The sequence below is a fragment of the Mirounga leonina genome, unplaced genomic scaffold, assembly GCF_011800145.1.
Source record: "Mirounga leonina isolate KUSES-001 unplaced genomic scaffold, KU_Mleo_1.0 Mir_223307, whole genome shotgun sequence".
NCBI lineage: Eukaryota > Metazoa > Chordata > Mammalia > Carnivora > Phocidae > Mirounga > Mirounga leonina.
In genome coordinates this window covers 1-23,705 of record NW_023270614.1, presented here as the reverse complement: position 1 = coordinate 23,705, position 23,705 = coordinate 1, and the positions used below count along the sequence as shown (strand labels likewise).

Here is a 23,705-nt window from a genome sequence, read left to right as displayed (position 1 = left end):
TAATTTTATGTCACAAAAAATCATCCCATACAACTTTTCATAAAATAGTTTTTATGATTGGTCTTTCTGATTGGTCTTATGTTAATATACAATTGTAGTTTTACAGTAATTGAGGAAAAGAAAGAGCCAATTCAGTGTAAAAGGGAATACTTGATTATTGTATAAGAGCAATAAAAGCTAATTTACTGTTATATTACTCCATATTGAAAGCTGCAAGAGGCTATCTTTTAGTTCATTCTTCATTAATTGTGTTATATTGTAGTGATATTAGTATCTATTATAGATGAGTTTTATGGAAGGCTTTTAAGTTGACATCTCAGCATGTATTTTGGCTCACGTAAATATCTTTGACATATTTTCTGCATGATTGTTGAAGGGCAAATGAAGTGTTGAAGGCAACATGGATTAATCAGTCACTGTGATTTCTTTATGAAAACTCCTATGATAAACTATTCTTTGAAAGGGTCTTAGCTAATAACAAATTATAACTGATGAAAACAAGTAATTGTACTTAAAAAAGAAAAAAAACCCTGTTACTTATTCAGCTTCATAAAGACAGTTTCTTCTAAATTTGCTTTCTATGCTAGATTACTAGAGTTTTATTATTAAATTAATTTTGGAGTCATTCCATTGTTAATAGCTCTTTTCTTTTATTGAGTTAATAGCCAAATAATTAGGGCTTAGTTTTGACCTTTGTTAAAATTTAGGTAAAACACCTATGTGTGATGTCTTAAAGACAATAATTTGCACAGAGCCATTTCAGGAATTTACATGGTCCTCACTGCACATGTATAATAAGAGCATGATGCAGAAGGAGAGGTCACTTCCAAACATTTGATTTTAGCTCAGTCTTGCAATATGGAGGTAGATACATGTTAAATTAAATATTATAATGGTCCTTGGTAAAATAAATTCTCCCCACAGTGCAATCTTTGTTTTTCGGATGGTAATAACACTGATTTTTTCTAGGGCTAAATTAGTTTGCTAGGGTTGCCATCCCAAAGTACTACAGACTGGGTGGCTTAAGCAACAGAAATTTATTTCCTTACAGTTATGGAAGCTGCAAGTCCAAAATCAAGGTGTCAGCAGTGTTGGTTTCTTCTGAAGGCCTCTCATCTTGGCTTGCAGATAGCCCTCTGTCTTCGCATGGTCTTCCCTCTGTGTATGTCTGTGTCCTAATTGCTTTTTCTTGTAAGGACATATTGGATTAGGGCCCACCTTCATGACCTTATTATACCTTAATCACCTCTTGAAAGACCCTGTCTCCAGATACAGTTGCATTCTGAGGTATTGAGGTTTAGGATTTCAACATAGGAATTTTGAGGGGACACAATTCAGCCCTTAATAGGGGCATAGAATGAATTCTTTGCAAACCAAAGTTTTGGGTTACCAATATGTTTAAGATGTGGAACAGTTTATTTAAATGTTTTAAATAAATGTGCCCTTTTCAAAATTTAGTTGTTAGAAATATCTTTTATTTCCTCTTTTACCTGTTTTGATTGTAGAGATGGGGAAGGGTCCATTAAAGACTGATGAAGGTGATAATAATAATAGCAACTAACATTTATCAAGTCCTGTGTTATATCCTGGACTCTGGTCTGAGCACTTGATGTTTTTTTGTCTTGGATGTTGGCATGGTCAGCATTAGCAGCGAGTTGGAGCATGCTAGCGGTAGGTTGGCTTTTCTTTGCTTGTCCTTGGGAATCCAGATGTGGATCTTGGCTTTGCGGTCTGGGGCAGGAGTCCCAAGTTTGTACCTTTGCCAAGCAAGATGGGATTCTTTGCAAACCACTATTTCATGAGCTATCTTTGAATTTTCTACATATATAGGCTTTTTATTTAAACATGGAAAAGTTAAACTATCCATGTAGTATTCTTTGGTGACTTTAAAAATAACTTAAAGGTGTCCCAGATCAAGAAAGTCCTCGTAAAGAATATTTTACACTGAATTCCTCTTTGGCTTCTGGCTTCATACCTGTTGCTTTGTACATGCTCACTAAATAACTATGGAATGAATGAATAGATTTTAGTTAAAGCAAAAGGGAGAAATACAGAGTGTCAGTGCCCTTTTCAGAAGCTCATATTTACATTGTCAAAATAGTTGCATTGTCTTCTCTGCCCTAGCACATTTTATTATCTTCCAGCTAATACAGTATATTTCAGATATTAATTATAAACAAAAGAACTAACCAGTTGACCCCTTAATAGTTTAGTCTACCCACATGTTTGAGGTTTGGAAAAAATAGAGCAGTAGTTTAGCCTGGATGTATAGAAACTCCTATCTCTCTATAAGATTTCATGGATAAGAGGTTGTTCTTTGGAAGGTCCACGTGGCCAATAGATAGCTGGGTATGATTTTGCCTCAGCAGCTCATCATGTTGCTTTAATGCTCTGCCAGATAGGGCTATGCTTGGACCTATGGGTCTTGTTAAAAATGTTTCTTTATAGGGATGGGGCACCTGGGTGGCTCAGTCAGTTAAGCGTCTGCCTTCAGCTCAGGTCATGATCCCAGGGTCCTGGATTCGAGTCCCGTGTCAGGCTCCCTGTTCAGCGGGGCGTCTGCTTCTCCCTCTGCCTGCCACTCCCCCTGCTTGTGCTCTCTTTCTCTCTCTCTGTCAAATAAATAGAATCTTATAAAAAGATGTTTCTTTATAGTGAAATTGCAAATATCTTTAGATAAAACTTCCAGGATATTTGAGAAAAGTCTGAGAACTAAGTCCTCAGTATCTACAATTTTCTTTTGAAAAAGACTTGACATACATGTATATACACTTGTGTTGTTTGATTAGTATCAGTTTGTGCTTCCAAAAAACGGAATAATTTACAGCCTTTGGAAACTAATGCCCGTTCTTGGCAGAATTCTACTTCTCTGTATTCATAATAGTGCTATTAATTACCTTACTGCTTTGCTGCTGACTTTTAGATATAGTTTATACTTTTCTTTTTCTTAATTTAACTTACTAAAATGGGTAGGGAGTTTCAGATGTGGTATGAAGGGATACAGTTTTCATTACATTATGAGTAGTACTGCCAGCTTGTTAACGCTGTTCAGATTTTTAGAATTAAAGCAAATTCCTTAAATTAGAGATAAATTATAAATAATTGAATTCAATACTATAATTACTAAGCATAAATAAATGCTTTTGGGCCTCAGGTCATTTTTCTCATTTTTTCCCTCATTTCTATCTGAATTTGTGCAGTTTTCAGAGTGTTTTGTCATTAGTGACTTTTTGAGTTTCGTATCCATTGAAATGGAATTTCACCACTTGAAACATTTCTGAAATTTTTAAATGTGTCTTAATATGAATGAAACATCTAAGGGTATCCAAAGGTGATGCAATGGAATGTGACTGAGTTGAAGTCAGACATATGAATCAGACCTTTGTTGTATATTTGTGTCTTGATTTAGGTTGGTTGAAGACTTTTGATGACTACTTTAGAGAGATGACTCAGTATATTTTTAATAACATGGTCATCAAGCTGAAAGAAGACTCACGGAGAAAATTTATGTGGTCTGAGATTTCTTACCTTTCAAAGTGGTGGGATACTATAGATAAGCCGAAGAAGGATGCTGTTAAAAGGTTTGTTTTAAAACTGTTTTTTTGTTTATTTTTTTGTTTTTGCAATTTGGTAATATTAAACATTAATTATACAGTGAAACAAGACTTGAATTTTTAGAAGGTAAAAATTCTTAGCCTTATATCTGAAACTAAAATATTTCTTCACATCCTTTTTTCCCTGATTCTAGTTCATCTCTGAAAAAGTGACTTGAAACTTTTCTGTTGAAGTCCTTATGTTCCAACTTTGTCCCGGAGATTGAATTATTAGGTCAAAGGGGCTTAATATTTTAAATGGTTTTTGAAGCATATAATCAAAGTGACCCTTGGAAAGATTGTTTCAGAGTATTCTTCTATCTTCCATATAGAATTGTACCAATGTCTCTGCCTACTTGGCCACCAGTATAATTTTTTTCTAAAACTTTGACCAATTCGATGGTTGAAATATTTTAATTTGGATTTTTGATTACTGATAATGTTGCATATTTTCTCAGTGTGGTATGATGAGAGAATCTGTTCCCTATGTGTCCCTCCCTTCTGCTCCCAAGAGTTTAAGGATTATCATAGCATGAATTGCTTTCTTTTATTTATTTAATATCACATATATAGCACTTACTGTTTTAATGCCTGTTCTGAGCACTTCACAAATGATAACTGATAATCCTCGCAGCAGTCCTGTGAAGTAGGTACAATGACTGTCCTCGTTTTACAGATAAAGACACTGGTTGTCCGGGGTCACCCAGCTGGGACGCGCCTCGCTGGCGTGCCATCCGGGGCCGCCTGTCCAGCCCCACAGGCTCTTCCCTCCCATGCTGTGCTCTGCTGCTGCCCTAAGATGTAAATTGTCTGTTTTTTTTTCCTACTTATTTGAAGTGCCATCTTTGTTGTATTTAAATATGCATTGATTTCTGGGTTTTCTGACCTCTTTCATGGACTTTTCTGCTTGACTCTGATTGTCGTGGCTTTAAGATCTGTTTCATTAATGGGCAATTTAAATCTCCCTTTGTCTTTCTTTGCTGAAAAATTCTTTTAATGAGTGACCACTTAATTTTCCCAAGGAGCTTTAGAATTAATTTGTTAAATTCTTCCTACCGTATCAAAAAAGAAAAGGATTTTGATGGAAATTGACACAAACTAATTTAAAGATAATTTGGAGGGATTTGGTTTTCCATCATTATCCATCAGACCTTTTTTTTTTTTTTCTTGATAGGGCACAGCATTCAAAAACTTTGCTAGTGATACACACACACACGCACGCACACACACAGAAGAGATGGGAACCTAATAAAGATGCTGGTAGAGATTTATGTATGTTAGGTGGTTAGAAATAACATAAATGCTACAATAAAAGACCTGAAGTTTATACTTGTAGACGTGGATGTCAGAAAGAGTACAGATTTTGAGTTAGTGCAAAATGGTAGAAAGTGGGTTATCTGAAATCTGACAGGAAGTTTTTTGGCATATGTGGATGATTGTGAACACAGAGAGTGAATTGAAGTAGCTGGTAGACCTTGGAGGGTGTGTGTGTGTGTGTGTGGGTGTGTGGGTGTGTGTGTGTCTTGTGTATCCCTATGTGGCTGGGTTCAACTGGGTGCAGTTTTCTGCCTTCTTCACTTCTGTTTCTCAGGGACAAAATTTCACTTAAGCAATACAAAATTTGCTCCCTGATATAATCATTCACTTTGGAATAAATTTTTGTTTTTGAAACAAGCATTTATAGCAGAAATGACTATACCTATTTTTTTTGCCACTGTTCCCCTGTCAGCTCCCTTTTATTTTTAGGGATTTTATTACTTTTTAAATTTAGTACATAAGGGTTTGTGCCCGATCTTTGCTTACTAGCTCATTCGGTCATGCATTCTGCAACTGCCCCAATGGATATCTCCAATGGGGCAAGAGCGACGAGGTTTGGGTACTCGTGAGCTGAGTATTTCTTTTTCTTGATCATAAATTCTAACTCTCATCACTGACAAATAATTATCTTTTCTCCTTTTAATAACTAAAATTACTATAACTACCACTCACTTGTAGTTTGTTTGGATTTGCCTGATCTCTGTGCCCTTTTTACATTAGAGGGAATTCATTTAGAACAGTAGTTCAAATGGTTAGGCCCTGGAATGAGGCTACCTGGGTTCAAATTCTGGCAACTCCCATCTATTGTGTGAACTTTGGGCAAATTATCTAACCTCTCTGTGTCTCATTTTCTTTGTCTAGTGAGGATAATATTGGGACCTATTTTATTTGGTTTTTATGAAGATTGAATGAATACAAATAAATGCTTAGCCCAATGCCTGGCATATTTTAAGTCCTTAATAAATATTAAAAGCTCTTGTTATTTTAGTTTTTGTCACTTTGAGTCTTTCTCTTGGACACTCAGTGTAGAACTTTAGTTCCGAAGTCATCCTTTTTTTTTTTCTTTTAATAAAAGAATTTAACTGTAAAATATATGCTTTCTTTCTTAAAAAAGCTTTTTAATGTATTGCTTCAGTGAAGATAACCTTCCCCTCCACTTCCCCGCTCAGACATTTTTAGGATTTTTAAAATTTTATCCATGAAATTCTAAATTTTGACCGTGTATCTAGGTATAACTTATTATTAAACTTTCCATCTGTCAATTCAAACATATCTTCGGCTTATGTGTTCTGCCCTTACTATATACTGTTTTTATTTTCTCTGGGGATTAAATTTTCTAGTTATTGAGTCTCACTTTTCCACATGCATTTTTGATTTCTTTGTTATATTTACTGTGTTTGGGAGATTTTTCTTAAGGGTTTTAAAGATTTTCTTAAAGATTTTTCTTAAGGGTTCTTTTTTTCCCCCACTTCAGATTCAGTTCTTTGAGGGTATGAAACATGTTCTTTTCTGGCTTTGGTTTTAACTGTTTTTGTTTGCTTGTTTGTTTTTTACCCCTCAGTTCTGCATTCTTTATATGGTACCCTGTAAGTCCAAGTATTTTTGTCCTTTTTATTCATCCTTGAACAATAACAGATGTATATACACCTAGAATTTGTCCCAAAACAGAGAGTGTAACTGGCCTCAATTCCTTCCTGTTCTAACTAAATACTTTGTTTCCTTGTTGTGGGTGTTAGTTCATATTGACTGGCCAGCGTCCATTCCCCCTGGTTTCCTTTTGGGAAATGGCCTCTCACACATGTCAGATCCTCCATCTTCCTGCCTCAGGTCAGACAGGCCAGCTATGACCTGAGCTCGGCTAATCAGTGTATTACTGCCCAGCATTCTGAGTCGTTAGAAAGTGAAACGAGGGTGGACAAAAGGAAGCAAGGGAGGCAGACGTAGAGGGAAGGTTGCAGGTCATCCCTCACAGCCCTGGTGCGTTCATAAGACTCTTCCTGTCCTGGGACATGGTCCCTGTGATCCCTGTAGCATGTCCTCTCATTTTCTTCCAGCCCTTCGTTAAGCTTGGACTTATAGTCCTCAGTTTTGTGTGTCCAGGAGAGTCTCCCAGTGCATTTCCTCTCTGGAGTCGGCAGGTGTTGTTGGCAAACAAGAAAGCTAGCTGATCTATTCCCCCTCAGATCCTTTGTTGGAGAGCTGGATTCTGAAAGATTGCATGAGCATCAGGGACCCAGCAGCTGGAGAATATGTCCCTGTCATGAAAAGGAGTGGCCGAGGGGAAGAGAGTAGCTGGGGCTGTGGGAAGATGGGGAGATTTATGAAGTGTTTGTTCTCTGCTGGGTGAAGCTGCGGAGGCCAGGATTAGCTTTCTCCATTCAGCTTTCTCTTTTGTGACGTGTAAGCCAAGTAAGAGCTTTGGCCTGTCTGAAGGTCCTGCTTCACAAGAGTATAGGAGACTAGAGTCCAGCTACCTCCGAAGGAAAGTGGGCTTGCTGCCTGCTGCTTTTCGTAAGGTGAGGCCATGCTTGTTTCCTCCCAGGATGGCTGCATTAGGGAGCTACCCTCTGCAGCAGTAAGGACCTTGGGGTTGAGAGGCTTCTCTGTAGGATGAGCTCTCAAAGAGCCCTCAGGTTGAAGTATGGAGATAGTGATTAGTGTCTGTCCCAAGATATAGCTTTGCTTCAGTCCTTGGCCCTCCAAATTAGGGGCTGTTGCCCAAATCTCTCAGAGTCCTTTCTCTTTATGATTTGAGACTCCATGTTGATTTTTCTTGTAGGATGATGGCAAGTCAGTACTTGAATTATTTTAGTTTCATCTGTGTAGTATCTGTCAGAACCGCCGCCAATTTTATAGCATGAGGATAGTCCCCTTCTCCTTATTCTAGCTGGGTGCATATCTCTCTCCCTTTTTCTGCTCTGTTGGCCATTTTACTTACGTTGAGCTGTATGAAATTGCCGGTATTTCACCATTTTTGATGTACAAAAATATCAATTTCATGGGATTCAACCTAAGATTAAGGATAGAAAATGGTAAGATGTGGTAAGGAGTGGGAATACAAATGAGAATCTAATGCTCAATTCATTGTCTTAAACTTCTTTTGACAGATGCTATTTTGGCAGTGGGAAATATTCTGGAATATAGGCCTGATCTTGATGATACCATTTTGCTTGAAGAAAATATTGTTTTTGTTTGTTTGTTCTTTTTGTTTTGTTTTGTTTTAAGATTTTATATTTATTTGAGGGAGAGATAGAGCACAAATGGAGGGGCAGAGGGAGAGGGACAAGCAGACCCCTCTGCTGAGTGGGGAGCCTGACAAGCTCAATCCCAGAACCCTGAGATCATGACCTGAACCAAAGTCAGACGCTTAACTGATTGAGCCACCTAGGAGTCCCAAAGAAAACATTGTTTTTTATAGCAAAGTTAAGGCAAATGAATTTTGTTTCTGGTCAAGCTTTGTCAGAGTTTTCTCCCTTCTTGGCATCATCATACACTTTTATTCACTTATTACATTTATCTGTGGAATTAGGGTCATAGCATTTTTTCCCCTACTTACTTAAACATAACATTCTTAGTATTTCTTGCCTAAATGTATGTTTTGGGGAAAAATTAATAGATGTACAGGTGTGCTTTCAGTATTTAAAATTCTGAGCTTGTACTAAGTGGTGTTAACTGACAGAATTTTTTTGACTGCTAGTATAATGCTTATGCAGTGGCTTATTTTTTCCTTTTTGAAGATGAGTCTATGGATTCTATGTCTGTACCTAAATTTGCAAGCTATCTATTGCAGAACAGAACCTGTTAATTCCAGCAGAGTTCCATGTAAGCTTTTATTGTCCCTGAAGAATACCAATTGATTGTGGGAACTTAACAGAAACATAACTCAAATGATCCCCATAATCTATTCTAGCAGTGACTTGTTTGATTCTCACCCCCTGTGGCAGCAGTCTTCAGCTCTATAAGCTTTTAAAAATGAGAATCTAGTTAACTAAAGGGAGATCCATGCAAACAACATCTAGCCTTTTGTGTGTGTGTGTGTGTGTGTGTGTGTGTGATTCAAAGTAATTTAATCAATTATAGTCATGGTGCCTACTTGTAACACATATCCAGTGGATTTAAAAGAAACTTCCTCCCATTAAATAATCAACACATTTTCTGTCTAGGCTTGTTTTATTTTTGAAAATGACTAGGATGTTAACATTCTTTTTACTTTTTAGGCTTCATATTTGAATATTCTTCAGCTAAATGCAGTTAAATACTGCATGATGTTTATAATACATCAAAATGTGAATCCTTATTCAGAATCAAGCAGCTGAAACATTAACCTTAGCATTTCTTTTGACTAGCACCCAGCATATTACATACTTATTTTTTTCTCTCTGGGCACTGAGACACTGAAACAGTTTTTACGGTGCATGTGCTCTTGCTGTTGAGACTGGTGTTCAGTGAAGAAGCTTAATGAGTTGTTGGAACCTAGAACAGTTTGTGTTCACCGAAGTCTTGACCAGCTTCTGTGTGGATATTTTGGTATGAAATAAGGCTTCATATGTGTGTGGGGAGGAAAGGTATCATCAGTGAATGGTTATTGAAGTGATGGTTAATGAAAATATTTTATCTTCAACACATTGCTGGGTTTCATTGCTTTGCCAAGAATGCACAATCTTTTTTTTTTTTTTTTTTTTTTAAGATTATTTGTTTGAGAGAGAGCGCATGCATGAGAGAGAGAGCACTAGCTGGAAGGGGGAAGGGGCAGAAGGAGAGGGAGAAGCAGGCTCCCCGTTGAGCAGGGAGCCCAATGTGGGACTTGATCCCAGGACCCCAGGATCATGACTGAGCTGAAGGCAGATGTTTAACAGACTGAGCCACTCAGGTGCCCCAAGAATGGAAAATTTCTAATCTGTCATTCTCTTACATCTTTTTTCTTAGGTTTATATTTAAGTGAACCTTGTACCCTATTTTCTTAACTATCTGTTTGCTTATTGAAATCAGAGAAATGGGGGCACCTGGGTGGCTCAGTTGGTTAAGCGGCTGCCTTCGGCTCAGGTCATGATCCTGGGGTCCTGGGATCGAGCCCCACATCCGGCTCCCTGCTCAGTGGAGAGCCTGCTTCTCCCTCTCCCTCTGCCTGCCTGCCGCTCCCCCTGCTTGTGCTCTCTCACTATCTCTCTGTCAAATAAATAAATAAAATCTTTTTAAAAAAAAAAGAAATCAGAGAAATGGTTGAGATCACTTTCTTAAATAATACAAATCCAAACTTATTGATGTGCATTTCAGGTTTCACTATAAAAATGTACTTTTAAAGTTCTCATACAGGTTAATTTATTATACATTTTATACAGGTCAAATTTTACGGTACTTGACCGAAGGCTGCTGTGAAATTTGCAGAGCAATAAGAAGTTACAGTGTGTCTTGTGATGTTCAGAGTAAATTGCAGATTTGGATTGAGTTTAGAGGCTAAAGATACATAGCATTTAATCAAAGGAATCAAAGCAATTCACCGGTGTCTAAAATAATTTTAGTTCTCATAGTTGAAGCAGCAGCATATGTGTATTTGAAGAAGTATGTATTTCACCCCACTTCCTCCACTCCCAGTTTATTTCCAATGAGGCAGCTTTGTGCAGCTTCCACCCCTCAGCCACTTCGGCTGCTGGCTTCTGTCTACCTCATGGATACTGGCACAAGCCATGAGGGACTTCTCAGCTGCTCCATCCACTGGATGTTGGCGCCGTCCCCCTGAAGGCTTTCTTTGCAGCATCAACACTGACCACTTCACTGTCCTTGAAATTCTTTCTTTTTTGTCTTCTCTGACCCAGAGCTGTTTGTCTCCTGTTTCTCTTCCTGCCTTGCTGAGCATGCCTTTTTCATCCCCTCAATTTCCTCCTCTGCTCACTTCCTCCATGTCCCTTTCTCGCCTGTGGGGTCGTACCCCTTGCTTCTCCTCTTCATCCTGCAGGCTCATCCACACTGTTATTTTAATTACTAGGTGTTTGGGCTGCTTCCAGATCTAGAGTGCCAACCTCAACTTCTTTTTTCCCTATTTAATGACAATAGTAACAGCTAACACTTCCTGAGTGCTTAACGTATACCAGGCATGTTGTAAGTACTTACATGTATTTATCCAGTCAGTCCTATAGCTTTCTTAGGAGTTAAGATGAGTTGAGTTTCCTTATGAGGAAACTGAGGCAGGGGTGTAAAGGAACGCACCTAAGATTCTCCAGCTAGTGAATAGGTCATGAAGACCAGAGCCAGGCAGCCTGGCCCCAGAATCAGTGCTGTTAAGTATTGTGTGCTCTGCCTTTTCCATCTGCCATTCAGGCCAAATCCAGTCAGTCCCCTAAGCCTTGTCACTTACTCCTCTTTAGTATTTCTGTGCTCTGGACCCCAGTTCCAGGCCCATTACTCTGTGTTTCCTGCTATTATGAAAACCTCCAGCTGGTCTTCCTGTGTCTAGCTCTGTCTCTTCCAGGTGTCCTCCATTTCTCCCACAGAGTTAGGTTTCTAATGTATCATTCTGTACATGTCACTTCTTGACTTTAAAACACTTCAGTGATGCTTCAGTGTCAAAAGGTACAGACCCATCTCTTGTCTGGCACACACTGGCTCTTGCTCTGATTCCTCCCTACTTGTCCATCCTTCCCTCTGATCACTTCCTGCCTCACAGTCTATTCTTAGCCCTGCTGAGCTGCGTGGGTGTCCTCAGACACATGTTATTTCTTGTTTAGGAATTTGCCCATGAGTTGAGCTTAGAATTTTTTTTTTCCTTTTGTGCAATGGATAATCTCAGTCTTATTCATTTTTCAAGACTCAGCTGAAATATTACCTTATTTCTGAAGCCTTCCCTTATTTACTCCATCATTCATTCAACAAATACTGTGCTAGACTCCGGGGATACAGGAGATGAGGAAGACAGACCTGATAGTAGCAAAAGAAACAGTCAACAAAACCAAAAGACAACCAACAGAATGGGAAAAGATATTTGCAAATGACATATCAGATAAAGGGCTAGTATCCAAAATGTATAAAGAACTTATCAAACTCAACACCCAAAGAACAAATGATCCAGTCAAGAAATGGGCAGAAGACATGAACAGACATTTTTCCAAAGAAGATATCCAGATGGCCAACAGACACATGAAAAAATGCTCAACATTGCTTGGCATCAGGGAAATCCAAATCAAAACCTCAATGAGATACCACTTCACACCAGTCAGAATGGCTAAAATTAACAAGTCAGGAAACGACAGATGTTGGAGGAGATGTGGAGAAAGGGAACCCTCCTACACTGTTGGTGGGAATGCAAGCTGGTGCAGCCACTCTGGAAAACAGTATGGAGGTTCCTCAAAAAGTTGAAAATAGAGCTGCCTTATGACCCAGCAATTGCACTGTTGGGTATTTACCCCAAAGATACGAATGTAGGGATCCAAAGGGGTACGTGCACCCCAGTGTTTATAGCAGCAGTGTCCACAATAGCCAAACTGTGGCAAGAGTCAAGATGTCCATCGACAGATGAATGGATAAAGAAGTGGTGTATATATATACAATGGAATATTATGCAGCCATCAAAAGGAATGAGATCTTGCCATTCGCAATGACGTGGATGGAACCGGAGGGTATTATGCTAAGCGAAATAAGTCAATCAGAGAAAGATAATTATATGATCTCACTGATATGAGGAATTCTTAATCTCAGGAAACAAACTGAGGGTTGCTGGAGTAGTGGGGGGTGGGAGGGATGGAGTGGCTGGGTGATAGACATTGGGGATGTATGTGCTATGGTGAGTGCTGTGAATTGTGTAAGACTGTTGAATCACAGAGCTGTACCTCTAACAAATAATACATTGTATGTTTAAAAAAAAAAAAAAGCAGGAAGGGAAAAATGAAGGGGGGAAACCGTAGGGGGAGATGAACCATGAGAGACTATGGACTCTGAGAAACAAACTGAGGGTTCTAGGGGGGAGCGAGGTGGGGGGATGTGTTAGCCTGGTGATGGGTATTAAAGAGGGCACGTACTAAATGGAGCACCGGGTGTTACATGCAAACAATGAATCATGGAACACTACATCAAAAACTAATGATGTAATTTTGGTGATTAACATAACATAATAAAATAAAAAATAAAAATAAATAAAATAATAAAATAAGGGAAAAAAACATAGTATCACAATAAAGTGTTTGCTTCTATGGAAGCAAGAAGGGTGTCTTGGGAGGCTTCCTGAAGCAGGTGGTATTCAGGCTGAAACCTGAAAGGGGTTATAATTAGCCAGTTACGTAGGGGGTGGGGAAGGAATTCCAGGTTATGAGAGCAGAATTGTGATTATGGGCCAGGGATTATTAGCAAGAGCTTGGCATGTTCAAACACCCAGAAGAAGTTTATGAGGCTTCAGCAGTGAGGAGGAAGGTGTGTGTGCTCGGGCTGGTTAATGTCTGGTCATCAAGGAGATGCAGATTATAACTACTACAAGATTCTATCCCAAACCCTTTAGAATAGCTACAATCAAAAAGCCTGACAACACCAAGAGTTGACAAGAATGTGCAGCAACTGGAACTCTCATATTGCTAGTGGGGATATAAAATGGGACAATTGCTTTCTGAAAAGCCACCAAAGTTTTCCAAAGTAACACATACATAATGAGACCTAGGAGCCCCCTGCTAGGAATTTACCTAAGAGAAATAAAAACATGCTCACAAAAAGACTTGTTTAGACATTTTCATGGTGATTTCACACTGGAAACAGTTCAAATGTCCATCAGCAAGATAATAGATGAAAAAAGGCATATTCGTGCAGTGGAATTACTGCTCAGCAGTGAAAAAGAATGAATTACTGAAATACATGGTAAGATGGATGAATCTAATAAACATGTTAAGCAAAAAAAGCCTGACAGAATAATAAATATTGTGTAATTTTACTTTATGAAGTCTAAGAGTAGCTAAACCTATCTATTATGATAGAAATGAAGTAAGAATGTCTTTCTTTTTTGGAGCAGTTGAGGCGGGAGATAATTGGAAAGGGGCATGAAGGAACTCTCTGAGTTAATGGAAATAGTCCATATCTTGTTTTTGGTGGTGATTACAGGGGTATAAACACTTGTCAAAACTGATCAAACCAAACACACGTGTATTGTGTGTTGATATCTCAAAAGTCCTTTAAATACAGTACAGCCATAAACATGATGATAGGTCTGTTTATTAACATGGAACGGTGTGCATTGGTATAGTATTAAGTAAAAGAAGGTCAAAAACTGTGCCTACCATAACCCCTTATGCATTTATAGCAAGATAGTGAATAAATTTTTGAATTTTATTCTTTAATCTCATATATATTTTGATTCATTATGAATGAGCATTTTATTAATTTGTTTTGGAAAATGATAGAATGAAGTAATATTCACTATACAGTGAAATATTTAAAGACGATCCTCTTTTTTTTGTTTTCTTTTTTCTTTTTTTTTAAAGATTTTATTTATTTATTTGAGACAGATTTCATTCTTTTTTATGGCTAATATTCCATTATGTATATATATACATATATATATGACGGCTTTATCCATTAGTCAATGGACATTTAGGGTCTTTCCATAATTTGGCTGTTGTTGATAATAGTGCTGTAAACTTTGGGGTGCATGTATCCCTTTGAATTAGTATTTTTGTATCCTTTGGGTAAATGCCTAGTGCAGTGCTGGGTTGTAGGGTAGTCCTATTTTTAACTTTTTGAGGATACTCCATACTGTTATGCAAACTGCACCAGTTTGCATAAAGAATATCCTCTTATTAAAACTTAACAGAAATGGGGGTCCTTGGGTGGCTCAGTCAGTTAAGCATCTGCCTTCGCCTCGGGTCATGATCCCAGGGTCCTGGGCCCGTGTCAGGCTTCCTGCTCAGTGGGGAGTCTGCTTCTCCCTCTCCCTCTCCCTCTTCCCCCGCTCATGCTCTCTACCCCCCTTCTCTCTCTCTCGCTCACATCAATAAAATCTTAAAAAAAAAAAGATTAATTGAGCCATCTAATATTGGAAATATTCTTAAATAACATTTCATGATTATTTTATGCTATAGCTATGTTAGTTTTCAATGTTTAGGAGAAATCGGTATAATATTTATAGTTTAGAAAAAATTTTTCATTTAATTAATGTGTTAATGTAAGTCCCAAGTGTATAAAGGGTACACAGTGAAAGGTAAGAGATGAACCACTCTTGTCTCTTTGCCATCTAGTTCTCCCCACAGAATGCAGCTGCTGTGAACTCTATTATAGATATACAGGAAAACATATGCACATATACCTGTGTGCAAATACATGTTTATTATGCAAATGATAGCATGGCACGCACATTGTGCTGATCTTTTTCTGAATGAGTCTTTTTTATTGTAAAATATTCATAACGTAAAACTTAGCATCTTACTGATTTTATTTGTACCATTTGATTGCATTAAGTACATTCACATTGCTGTGCAGTCATAACTATCATCTGTCTCTAGAACTTTTTCATGATCTCAAACTGTAACCGTACCTGTTACACAATAACTTGCCACTCACCTTCCCCGTCCTGCCTCTGGCATCACCATTCTACTTTCTGTTTCTGTAAGTTTGACTACTTTAGGTACCTCATATGAATGGAATAATACGTGTCTCGCTTTGATTTCACTTAGCACAAAGTCTTCAGGGTTCATCCATGCTGAAGCATGTATCAGAATTCCCTTCCTTTTTTAAGGCTGAATAATGATATTTTATTGCATGAATATACCACATTTTACTTATCCATTCATCCATCATTGGACATTTGGGTTGTTTCTATCTTTTGGCTATTGTGAATAATACTGCTGTGAACATAGGTGTTCAAATATCTGTTCAAGTCCCAGCTTTTAATTCTTTTGTGTGTATATCCAGAAGTGGAATTGCTGGATATGTAGTAATTCTATGTTTGAATTTTTGCAGGACCCCTCATGTTTTCCACAGCAACTGTACCCCTTTACATTGCCACCCACAATGTTCAATAGCTCTGCATCCTTGACACCTATTTGCTGTTTTTTTTTTTTTAATCTAATTTCCATCCTAATGGATATTGTACCATGCTTTTCAATCTTAATATATCTTGGAGAACCTTTCAGGAAATAAGAGCCCTTCTTTTTAAAGACAGTATAAAAATCTATTTTTTTTGACTCTTCCCAGTGGATGACCATGTAGTTTTATTTCTGGTCTTTTGTGAATGCATGGAATGTATCTTTATATTTAGTGTGTATAATGCTTCTGTTTATTTTTATACTTTATTTTTTGACTTAATTTGAATGAACATGTATAAAAGTGTATATGCATTTTACATTTGATAGTTACTGCCAGAAATGTGTAACAATACCGATTTCCATACATCTTTGACCTCATAGTATGTTACACAACTTTTTGATCTTCCAATATGATAAATAAAAGTGACATCTTGAAGTTTTAATTTGCATTTCCTTATGAGTGAGGCTAAATTTCTTTTCATTTTTGGGAGGCCATCATTTCTGAAATATATGCTGCATATTCTTTGTTCACTTGTCTTTTGAGTTATTGGTATCCTTTTTAATAGGAACCCTGAGTGTTAAATGGTGAGGAAACTAGGTGTGACTTCTGCCCTCACGGAGCTTACAGTCTATGGAGGGAGAAAGACAGTAAACATATAGTGTGTAATTAAGTTTTGTGATAAATGTTATAAAAGGAAAGTTTTGGGCTTTATGACAGATAACTGTATAGGTGGCTGAGCTTTAGACGAGATGTGGTGGCTAGGAAAGGCTCCAGGTGGATCCACAAGAGCCGGTGAGGCAGGTGTTGGGAGGGAAAAGATGCCAGGCAGAGAGCGCGTGGACAGTGAAATGAAAGGAGTGTGGCTGGAATGAAGTGAGGAAGGAATGATGAGAGAACACATTTGCCATCTGTCCCTCATGTTCTAAATCTTTATATAATTTATTTTAGAAAGAGAGAATGTGTGAGCAGGGGGAGGGGCAGAAGAAGGGGGAGAGAGAGAGAATCTGTAGTAGACTCTGCACTGAGATCAGAGCCTGACCTGGGTCTCGATCTCGCCACCCTGAGATCATGACCTGAGCTGAAACCCAAGTCAGATGCTCAGCCAGCTGTGCCACCCAGGCACCCCCTCGTGTACTATAGTTTTAAAGACAGGCGTCAACAATATTCAGAAGTATACGATGAATATCCCCAATTACTATTCTATGAGGGGTCTTAAAACAGGTTTTATTTTTGTTCTCATATATTAGGTACTTCCCATGAAAGGCGTATGAATCAGGCACATGATAAGCAAATGTTTTTAGGCTATTAATTGATTTGTTGGGAGCCTTCATCTTTTGAATTTTCCACGTAACTAAATTTTTATTTAAGAATGAATCCCTGTACATCATCTTATATTATTTCATATTTCCCCAGATGTGTGATTACAAATTCAATTCGTTTTCTCATGTGAAATTAATTTGTGGTTCTTTGAAGCTGGCTAAATGAAGCATTTTTTACTACTAAGTTATCTGTAACCATTTCCGCATTAGGGAAAAAAGCTCTTTGAGTCTATCTTTCTATGTGTGACCAAGTTCCAAATGTGTGATGAGTCTACAGAGGGGAAAAAGTGACACTCAGAGAAAATGATTTGCAGCTTCGTGTGGTCAGCAAGGACATTCTTAAGTGTAAATTCTGCATCTTAGGCAAATTGAGCTGTGACAGATATGCTAAGCCTAATTTTGATCGGTTATTTTGTTAAGCTTATTATACCAAATTCCTAGGCAATGAAATAGTAGAAACAGAAATGTGTAATGCTGTTACCAGTGGTTACAAGTCAGCCATTTGAAAAAGTGAAACAGGAGTGTTGTTAATGTTGAAGTTAGTGCCTGGTTTCCTATTTTCTGTATGTCTATATTCTTCTCTTTCCCTCCCTTTCCCTGTCTTTTCACTTTTGTTTCTAGATCTCATGTTTATTAGGAAATACGAGGAAAATTGTACATGCAAAAATTTTGCCAGAAGCCAGTCTCTTGGCAGAAACGATGAATAGATCCGATGGAGTGGGCATGTCTTTTTCGATTTTGTATTCCTCTGGGCCAGAGAGATAGCTCAGTTTTGCTTGTTGAGCACTAAGTGCATGGACATTGGAAGCACCTGTATTCTAAGTGACTTTTTCTGTAGCTGTAGGTACTTCCCATTGCTTGATTTAAAAAAAAAAAAAAAAAAAATCAAAGTCTCAAATATACAGTTGCGGTCTGTCTTAATTTTATTTTCATCATGTTGCTAACAGTGGCAATTTATAAATATATAAATAATATATACTTAATATATAATATATATTTAATATATATTTATTTTATATATTATATATAAATAATATATATACAAATAAAAAAGCCACCTTTTTGTAGGCTACCATAGCCTTTCTATTATTGCTTATAAATATTTTTCTAAGTCTTTCCTGAGGTGGTGTTTCTGTAGACTGGCAGTTCTACTTTTTGTACTTGTTACTAAATGATGAAGATCATTGCTGTGTTTCTCAATCATCAGGTTAATGTTTTCCTCGTGTTTCTTTGGACCTTTTTTTGTTTTTCTGTCATTCATGAGATACTTAACTGCATATATTCTAGAATACAGGCATATACATGGGAATTTTGTGCCCTTCTCTCTTCTGCAACTGCTGTGTGTGGGTTTCTGGTTTGGTTTGGTTTTGGTTTTGGGGAGTGTTTTTGCCTAACACAGTGAATATTTAATATAAGACCACACCTTCCTGCCTCTAGGAGTCTTCCAGTTTATCATCTGGTTTTCACCATTCTTATGTATAGACTAGGAAAACCAGGCAGTTCAGTGGGATAGGAGTACTCACCAACCTGATTGTTTGGCCAGGTGTCTAGTCATTGTTATATTGCTTCGTACTTCATATCATGTTTTTTTGTTGTTTTTTTTTTTTTCCGTTTGGTTTTTCTTCTGCTTGGTTAGAGACACTATCCTACGAAAAGCTAAAACCTGTGTCCTTTCTGGCCTGCGACTGTGACATTCATGCCTGTTGTGACCTATTCATATAGTTTTTCTTAAAAACCTATATGAGCATGCTCTTTCAAAGTATCAGTCTTTTGGCTTATATGATATAATAACTTGGCTTTCTTACAAGTTTGTTTTAAATCCCTCTGAGTGAAGCTTTTATAAATAAAACTATATCCCATTCTTTTCCAGTAATGTAATTTGCTATTTTAATCATATAAATATTTAAAAAAATTATTTCTCAGCTTTATATTCTGGCCCACCAATGTGTCCTTTTCTGAGTAAGTCGCAATTACATGGTAGCTTTTTAACTGCAAAAATGCCTTTTACCAAGTGGGAGTGTAGGTTGCACCTCATTACTGCTTTCTAGAATGTTTCAGGCTGTTTGCACAGATTTATTTTTTTTATCTTTCACATTTCTTATTGCCTCTATTTCCTTTTATATTTTCCTTCTGCTTGGTCCTTGACTCTCCTTTTGATTGTTTTCTCCTCATCTCCTAGCTTCTCTGTTTCCTCTTTGTTTTAGTCCCTCCAAGCTTAATTTTTCTATCAGCCTCTTTTCTTGAACTTTTCATCTTTGGTTAGCTCCTTTGGGGTGTCTCACCATCCTATCGGACAGGCTTATCCAAATTTATATTTATGATCCCAAAGTGACCTCCCTTCTCACCTCCACCGTGTGTATCACACTACGGTGCCGTTAGACACCAGGAATTAACACCCAAGACATACGTGCTTTCGTCCTTTGTTCTATTGCCAGTCATTGCCCAATTCCCATGGATGATTTTTCATGAGACACCTCCTTTCTCTCCTTCCTCTTCCATATTTCCTACCACTTTCATATTTTTTAAAAAGATTTTATTTATTTCTCTGAGAGAGAGAGAGCAAGCAAGCAAGCAGGAGCAATGGGAGAGGGGCAGAGGGAGAAGCAGACTCCCCTATGAGCAGGGAGCCCGACACGGTGCTTGATCCCAGGACCCTGAGGTCATGACCTGAGCCGAAGACGGACACTCATCTGACTGAGCCACCCGGGGGCCCCACCACTTTCATATTCTGGGTCGTACCACCTCACACCCAGATTGTTCAGACCCCTTTCCACCTGGCCCCTTTCTGTCCAGTTTATTTTGCATATGTCTGTGAGCTTCATCTAATCTAAAACTTTCTGTCAATACTGACTTTGAGCCGAGAGTCTCGTTCAGTCATTCATCATTTATCTCACAACTGTCAGAGTGCCCCTTACATGCCACACACACTTCTCAGTGCTGGGTGTGGATAAGTGAGCAAAACAGCAGGTGCTAGGGCGCCTGGGTGGCTCAGTCGGTTGAGCGACTGCCTTCGGCTCAGGTCATGATCCTGGAGTCCCGGGATCGAGTCCCGCATGGGGGGGGGGGTCCCTGCTCGGCAGGGAGTCTGCTTCTCCCTCTGACCCTCCCCCCTCTCATGTGCTCTCTCTCAAATAAATAAATAAAATCTTAAAAAAAAAAAAAAAAAACAGCAGGTGCTAGTCCCTGCTCTCTGGGAGCTTACATTCTGCTCTCATGGTGGGTGGGGTTGAGGAGGGAGAGGGAGGAGACATACATGGAAACGGAACAAGGTAATTCTGGTTGGTGATAAACGCTATCGTGTGAGAGTGTGGTAGTATGGTGGGAGAACTGATTTAGGTTGGGTGCTCAGGGAGACTTCTCTGGGCAGGTTTTATTTGGGCTGAGACATGAGGACACCTGGGACCAATCAGTTTGGGAAAAATAGGAGAGAAGAAAATAAGTAGGTAAAAAAGATCGTGGAAAACATTTTAATGCATGGGAGGCTTTTCATGCCTTCCCAAAATTGACAAGTCAGTCTTTAAGATAACCACTGCATTCGAATAAGAACTCAATACTGATCACAGACATCTGGGGCATCATGGGGAGGAGGAAGGGATAGACTGTTTACAAATGGACCTGGGGAAATTAGTTAATGTATATAGTAGGTATGATTCTTTGCTTGCTTAGCTGTTTCTTGGAGTCCATTCATGCCTGGGGATAGGGATCATGTAGCAAAATAAAACTGAGATGAGAAATTCCATCATTGGAGTGTTTTTTTTTTTTTTAATTTTAATTTTTAGACTTCTTAATCTGTAATTTCTATTAACTGTTCAGAAGCAGCAAAGACTTTGTTTTGACCAATTTATTTCTGAAATTTTCCAAAAGATGTCTTTACTGGAGTGCTGAGATAAGGAGCCACGTTTCTATATTGATGGCCAGAGTTTAAATCCCAGATCTGTCCTGACGTCTCAGGCTTCCACGTACTGGTCATAAGACTTAAGAGCTGGGTCTGGGCCAAGGCCTCCAGAGTGTGGCTGAATCTGGCAATCACCAGAAAGATAAGAAAGAGAACTGACTGGAAGCAGTTTGACAGTAAGAATAGGATAAAATAGCCTTGGATTTAGTTGTGTTCTTAAAGAAATGTGGGTTTTTTGTTTTGTTTTGTTTTTGGAGATTCCCAGTTTGTATATTGTTAAGTTCTTGATTTGGGCCTCTGAGAATCTAAGGTTTGACTGCACATTTGGGTTTTTTTAGGCACTATAATGAGCCATCATAGTGTCCATGTGAAATTATGTTAGTTGGTGATTCCCATGGCAATACAGGATTAAATTAACATTTAAAAATTTTATACAAGGAATTATTCATTCATTTTTAAAATTTGTGTCCATTATCCACTCTCTCACTGGTTGTATGGTTATGCATATGTTTGAGTAAATCAGATGTTGTGTTAATGTAGTGGATTCTGTTATAGGCTTTGTAGGGAAACGTTTATCTTCTATGCCTCTGGGCTGCTTCAACAAAATTTGGCTTGGTACTCGGCTGTTCAGGGTAGGTATCCGGTGATGTGTATCCTTTTTAAAGCTGCTTTTCTTTCTGGAATTCTACACAATTTCTCAAGCCATCTTACTGCAGACTGACAAGTCTATGGCATTTAAGGTGTTTGCTTAAATTCTTGACCTCTATACTTCCTCAGGTACTTCTTCAAATTTTTAATAGTCTGCGATTTTGTTTTTTTTTTTTTTTTTTGAGGAAGGGATCTTCTTGTAACAATTCAGTTGTTCCAGGGGTGGGGAATCTAGTTACCTTGTATGGCATTATGGCAAAGGAGTACCCAATGGACAGATAATGGTAATGTTAGAGCTTTTCACTCAGTAATGTAAAATAAACTATATAGACACATTTTAACTGAATCTGGAGCAAAGTGCTTTATGATGTTTTCTGTATTCCCAGAGGCATATGTTATTTACTGGCTTTACCTTTATTATTATTCCTTTTGTGTAGTTTGCATGATTAACTTACCATTGTCAGAAGGACTAAAATGAATATTGATATTCAATATAGGTATATTGAAACAAATATCATGCTTAAAACGACAGCCCTCCAGTAAACACTCAGGACATACTGCAAGTAAAGCACCTTGCTAGGTGCTTTGTAAGATTCAGAAATAAATCAGATGTGTCTCCTGACATCAGGATCTTTGAAGTTGTCTGGGAGATTATAACCTTATGAAAAGGAACTTCCAAAGTGACCTGCAGAGGCTTTGCCTAGGAAGGAAGGGTCACATACACACGCTTCACTAAGGATGTTTTATCACCAGGGCCCCAAAGTTGAAATTTATTCCCTGGTTTAAAAAACTTTTTTAGTAACTCATGTAAGTAATGGTTATACTTGCTTAAGGGCTGTCCCTGATGTTTACACTATTTTAAATCTTTTATTTGAACTTTTCTTGTATATGTTATTGTAAACTATATTTATTTTCTCTCTAGTTTGCTACAGAATGGTCAGTTTGAAATTGTGACAGGTGTCTGGGTTATGCCTGATGAAGCTGCTCCACATTATTTTGCCTTAATTGACCAACTAATTGAAGGACATCAGTGGCTGGAAAAAAATCTAGGTATGTATTGACGTCTTTTTCCTTCATTTGGACTACTTTGGGCAATTAATTTTGGGGAACATGAGATGAGGCTCTATTTTATTTTTTTAAATAACTGATTTTCCCAGTATTTTTTTTATCCTTCATTAATTTATGATGTTTCCTCCATCATAAGCTAAGTTGCATAAATATAATGTGGTCACTTTTAGTGTCATCTACTTTGTAATCTATTATTTTGTGTACTGTTTTATTAATTTTTAGAATAATTTTCTTCTAACAGTATCCCATTGGGATTTTAATTTTATATTAGTTAAGACTGTTGGTTAGAAGAGGCAAAAACCTAATTTACTTGCCAAAGAAAAAGAAGAACAAAAGGAAAGTATTAGTTTTGTCATTGAGAATTCAAGAGGTACGGTAGGTTCAGGTAAAGTTGGATTATATTGTTTGGACACTATCTCTTTTGGCTCTGCTTGCTTGCTTGCTTATTTATTTATTTATGAGAGAGATAGAGGGTGGGGGAGGGGCAGAGGGAAAGGGAAAGAGAGAATCTGAAGCAGTCTCCATGCCCAGCATGGAGCCCTACTCGGGGCTTGATCTCACAACCCTGAGATCGTAACCTCAGCTGAAATCAAGAATCGGATGTTCAGTCGACTGAGCCACCCAGGCTCCACTTGGCTCTGCTTATTTTTGCATGGCCTTAGTCTTCTCCTGGTTCTCTTCACATGGTGAGTAAGAGGGCCATAGGCAACTAGGATTCTCATCTTCCCAGTCTAATCAGTAGAAGTTTTTCTTAATGTCTTACCTAATTGTCTCAGTTTGGATTAAGTGCATAACTCTGAGCCAGTTTCTGTGGCCAGAGGTGTAGGGGCTGAAATCATCAAGCCCTAGTCAGTTTATTGGAAATGGTCATGC

The 23,705-nt window shown here is 38.1% G+C and overlaps 1 long non-coding RNA gene across 2 annotated transcripts; it reads left to right on the top strand.

The window, feature by feature from the left end:
- The first annotated feature begins 2,823 nt into the window (after nucleotides 1-2,823).
- LOC118026212 lies at nucleotides 2,824-22,792 on the top strand. 2 transcript variants are annotated; one of them, XR_004683503.1, is made up of 2 exons: nucleotides 2,824-3,581; nucleotides 22,687-22,792. It is a non-coding gene; the product is annotated as an uncharacterized LOC118026212 (long non-coding RNA). The 2 variants fall into 2 exon arrangements; XR_004683504.1 differs by having other exon boundaries at nucleotides 2,824-4,394.
- The last annotated feature ends 913 nt before the right edge of the window (nucleotides 22,793-23,705 follow it).